The sequence below is a fragment of the Carassius carassius genome, chromosome 38 (genome assembly GCF_963082965.1).
Source record: "Carassius carassius chromosome 38, fCarCar2.1, whole genome shotgun sequence".
In the NCBI taxonomy this organism is placed as follows: Eukaryota; Metazoa; Chordata; class Actinopteri; order Cypriniformes; family Cyprinidae; genus Carassius; species Carassius carassius.
The window spans coordinates 16,471,352-16,476,908 of record NC_081792.1 but is presented as its reverse complement, the minus strand read 5'-3'; positions in this window follow the sequence as shown (position 1 = coordinate 16,476,908).

The following is a 5,557-nucleotide window of genomic DNA, read 5'->3' as shown; positions in this document are numbered from 1 at the left end:
CATGTTTGATCCTTTCTTTAAGGGGGTGTTTTGGCAATTTTGAAATATATATATATATATATATATATATATTGTACAGAATCTATACCAAAAATAATGATGGTCCAAGTATGTCTGGACTCTGTCCCAGTTTTTAATTGGATAAAAACATTGTGCCCTAGCAGAAAGGGAATGGAATGCCAAGGAAAGGAATGTGGCTTTCAGAATGAAAACTGTTATGCGTTATTTTGCTCTGCATGTTGCTTTGGGTTGTGCATAACAAAATAGAAATGTCTGTATTTCCAAATTCCAGTGAAACTTGACAATGGTTTATATCCTCGAGTTTTTATACCCCAGAAGATGGTTTGCCTCATCATGTTTTATTGTTGTATACAAATATATTGTATTCACATGAAATTTACTTCTCGAACACATCTTAGTTGGCATCCCAAAGCTCCTACTGTCATTACGCTTCACTCTCAGAAAAAAGGTACAAATCTGTCGCTGGGACGGTAACCCAAGGTACAAAAGATAAAAGGTCCATTGTTTACCCCTAGTGCATATAAGTACCTTAATCTATTTTATTACCTAAAGCAGGGGTGGGGAACGTTGATCCTGGAACGCCTGTGTCCCTGCAGAGTTTAGCTCCAACCCTAATCAAACCGACCTGAAAAAGCTAATCAAGGTCTTCAGAATACAGGTAGGTTTTTTTTCAGGGTTGGTGCTAAACTCAGCAGGGACACAGGCCCTCCAGGATCAACGTTCCCCACCCCTGACCTAAAGTGTACGTACATAAAACATTTTAAAGGGGTACCGCCGCAGTGACAGTTTTGTATCTTTTTTTTTTCCTGAGAATTTAGTTTTTATTTTGTCTGTTGAGCAGGATGTGAGAGCCATGGTTTTATCACTGCAGAGTTTGGGTGAGGTTTTTTCAGTCGACCATGTGCAGCCTATTTGTATAATGCAATTTTGTTCACTGACCAAAATAGTCACACACTTTTAATTTATACAAGGGTTTAGTCAACACGCTTATGTGAGTATGAGACATTTTAAACATTTAAAATAATAACCATTCTAAAATCTTAAATTGCTGTTCAAAGGTTTAGGATGTACTTTTTTATACTCACCAGACTGCATTTCATCAAAAATACAGTAAAAAAAAAAATGGACAAACTGCAAAAGAACAGCATTCATTTGAAATATAAATCTTTTGTATCATTATAAATGTCATTACTGCAACTTTTCGATCATTTAAGGCACGGGTTTTCCCGTCTAATCCAAAACTTCTGCATAAAGAAAAAAAAACACTATTCTTTATGTAAGCTAAGGATGTTTTTTCAGAATAAAAAGAGGGCCCTCTATTGATCATTTTGAAAAGTGCACTTCTAATTTCCACCGACACCAGAAGGACCAACTTAAAATCGTGGACGTACCAATCAGTACATCTCATCCGACACATGCTCGCACTCATAATTGATAATTAATCCAGTTGCGTATGCAATCTATTCAGTGAATCCAGAAAATGAGAGCTATGCTTACATAATTCAATAAGGCTGCTAATGTTTGTTTTGTCCATTAATGCCAGTCAGAAATTATAAATCAGCATGTCTCAGAGAGTAAATGGCATGCAGGAAGGAAAGCATTTTCAAAGTATCTGTTAATGTCACTACTGATAGGCCGCTCGGCGCTTTGAGGATTAGTTGCTAAGCAACCTATTTGTTAAACGTGTTGGATTCAGATGTTCTGGTTCTGCTGACCACTGATAACAGGGTGAGGGCGGAGGTCACACTTCAGCTCAGGATGCGCGAGGACGACTGTGTCGCACCTGTCTGACAATTGCGATATTAAATGTCGTCGGCGAGCGCGTGCGCAGCGTCTCTTGTGACGCTGCATCATTATAGACTGAACGCATTTGTGTAGACATGCAGACGAACAACAGTCAGTTGCATTCGCTCATTTGTACGACGTTAACAAAGAAGAGCGAATCGTAAGCTGTGCACCGCTGCATTAATTGTGTCTGCGTCTGCTCATTATTTGGTTTCTCTCATTTGTTCTCATTTCACCCCCGGAATGCAAATTTTAATCCTGATTATTTCCGCCAGATTAGTGGTGCAGAATAAGAGGAGGGATAATGCATTTACACAGCACAATTCCAGAAGTTTACGTTTTGTCTTTTATATTTAAGCGTATTTCATTTTCTTTGTGTTTTGGTATGAGCATGGTGATTGGTTTAGCAGCCTGGTGTGAAAATGGAGCTGAAACCAAATTGAACTTTTCACCATCTCCATTTATATATAGATGGCTGTCAAAAATAAAATAAAACAACAACAAAAAAAAAAATTAATTCTGAAATTCGGAAGAAGAAGTGCTCATTCAGAAGCAGCCAGAGGGTTCAACACTGCAGCAGCACATCAAAGGTTCGTCTTCAGCCCTATAAAATGGTTATAAAATAGTTTAGTTTTAGATGGATAACTGTTTAGTTTATAGTTGAATAACTTATGTCATTCCAAACTAGTATGACTTTAATTCTACCATGGAACACAAAATACATTTATATTTTCGCCCCATACAATCAAAGTCAGAGGGGTCCAGTGTTGTTTTGGACACCAGTAGTATTCATTGTAAGAGATAAATAAATACATTTTCTATTGTGTTCAGCAGAAGAAAGAAAATCATGGAAGTTTTGAATGACATAAGAGTGAGTAGGCTAGCAGTTTTGTTATTGTTAACTAAAATATAAAAATATATAGATGTTTACATTTTTATTTTAAAAAATGATAATTGAAATGAAACCATAAATATAAAAAATATATATATTTAACTAAAAACATATTTACTATAAAAACATTAAAATTCGCAGCTAACTAAAATAAGCTGAAGTACTAAAATGACTGAAACTGAAATAAAAAAGCTAAATAGACAGGAAATCTAAACTAACAAAAATTACTAAAGCACATTAAAAAATTGCTCAAACTAAAATTAAAATAAAAACTGAAAATATATACGCTGATGACAAAATGTTACGATTTGGGTGAAATATCCTGTTCTTTAAATGATAGAACTGATAGATCTTTTAAAATTTGACAATTTCCCTTTTATAATTTGTCAAGCATACTTGTGTTGCTATATGATTATGTGACCCTGGACCACAAAACCAGTCATAAGGTTAAATTTTTCAAAACATTTATACATCATCTGAAATAAATAAGCTTTCCATTGATGCATCGTTTGTTATGATAGGACAATATTTGGCCGAGATACAACTATTTGAAAATCTGGATTCTGAGGGAGCAAAAAAAAAAAAGCCTTTAAAGTTGTCCAAATGAAGTTCTTAGCCATGCATATTACAGCAGGAAAATTAACAAAATATATTCATGGAACATGATCTTTACTTAATATCCTAATGATTTTTGGCATAAAAGAAAAATCAATAATTTTGACCCATAAAATGTATTTTTGGCTATTGCTACAAATAAACCCCAGCCACTTAAGACTGGTTTTGTGGTCCAGGGTCACATATGTTTTGCATTCACATTTTAGCATGATGGTGACGCATTAACACAGTTAACCAACATGGAAAGATTTAAACCATATTATCCTCACTATATATGGATTTTTTTTTTGTGGGAGTTGCATGCTTATTCAATGTGGCAACTGTTGGCACAACTGGAGGAAAATATCCAGGCATGTAGTAATTGTTCTGAGAGCTGCGCTGTGCCTCTCAGACTCTTAAGTGACTGTCTTGGCCGCTGCCATAATTCCTTGGTGAGCGAGCAGCGGTGTGAAACAGAATGATGTTGATTGTTCCCCAGGTCGCTCCATCATACATGTGCATTCCCTAGGCTTATGTCTATGCTATTGTGCCACATTTTACTCCAGATGCCAGTCATGCCACATCTAGCCTCTTCCCAGGCAAAGAAATTAGGACAGACAAGTGGCACCATGCCACCTCACATTCAAATGTAACTGCTCCACAGTAAAAGGGTGTTACATAACATCATTCACCTATTATAGTACACTACAAGTGCTTGAAATGATTGTGGGTGTATATGTGCTCTTGCTATTCATTAAGTTACAATTGTATGCACTTTATCCAAAGCAGCCTATAGTGCATTTAAGGTATGGATACATTTGTGTGCTCCCTGCTCAAATAATTAATGCAAATGTCATGCCACAAGTGTGGCTTGTGCAGGGATCGGTTTATTTTCTGTGCCCACTGTAAGCATTATAAATGTGTTTATTGTCACTATACATGTTAATTTATTTAAAAAAATAATCTTAATACAGTAGTGTACTACTCTGGATCTGAACCCAGGTGTTCTGCAGTATCAGGTTGTGACGAGTGTGGCACCTGTCTGTGTCACGCACCTGTAAGGAATATTGTTAGTCTTACTTCAGTATCACCAAATATGCATGCAAACAACATTACCACAGTTTTGTGACATTTCACGTTTGTTGATCCCGAGAGTTCTTCTTTTGAAAAGGTGAGGGCAACAGCTGAGATGGCATCAGGTGTGTTTATCATACTTGAAAGGACATTGATCGGGCTAGACTTGACCTTGCAATGGCTGGCAAACACAGATATAAACACACAGTAATACACGGTGAACTTTAAATGAACAGTGTCTAATAAAAAATCTCATGTCCCTGTAAGCTTCATTTTGACAGTTACACTTCCTGAAGTCTTTTCTCCTCATTTTCAGTGATTGCTTGAGTCCCTTTAAGCAGTATATGATCTAAGTGAAAGGAGTTATGTCAGAATATGTTGCAAGCAAGATGAAAAAAAAAATGCCTTTGGTGACTTAATTCCATTTTTCTGACTTTGTATACTGTATATGTACATGATGATAGGCTAATATAGTATTATGTGAAGAATAAATGGACACATTTAGTGTGCACTGATTCTTTGCCCAGCCTTCTTGGTCGAGTTAAAGGAGATCATGATTATGTAATGTAGCGGAGTTAGAATCTGTACTGTGTTGCACACACTTGAGTGAGCTAAGCAAATGTCCCTGGACATAGAACTACTCCTACAAAATGCTAAATGGTAAATTAAAATAAAACACAATATAGCCTAATAATTATGCTACACATTTAAATAGCCTAATGGTTTTATCTTGTCTACACCAAAATAGTTTGTGCAAGCTGATGAGTTTGAGAGTAACAACTGCTTCATTCCCACTTAAATTTGAATGAGTAGCCTAAACAAACATGTTCAGTCAATATTTGATACCCGTTTCTTGGACTGACAAAGCTCTGTTTTATAGTGTAAATAAATTGTAATCAGATACTGTCCAGAAGAAAAAATATTATGGCCACGGTTCATTTTATCAAACCCAATCCCTGTCTGTCTCCATGGAGCTCCAGAGCGTCTTTAAAGGCGAACACATTCGGCTCTTTCCGTAGAAGCGGTTTTTGCCGAAGACACTTGCGGACACTTCCTTATCATTGAGCGGTTTATGATAAGGGTATTCGGCTTTTCCGGTGTAGAGGATTGATTGAAGCCGAGATCTCTCGGCTTTTTTCGTATCGCGAAACGATTAATTCCGAAGTTACTCGGCTCTTTCCGTAAGTAGCA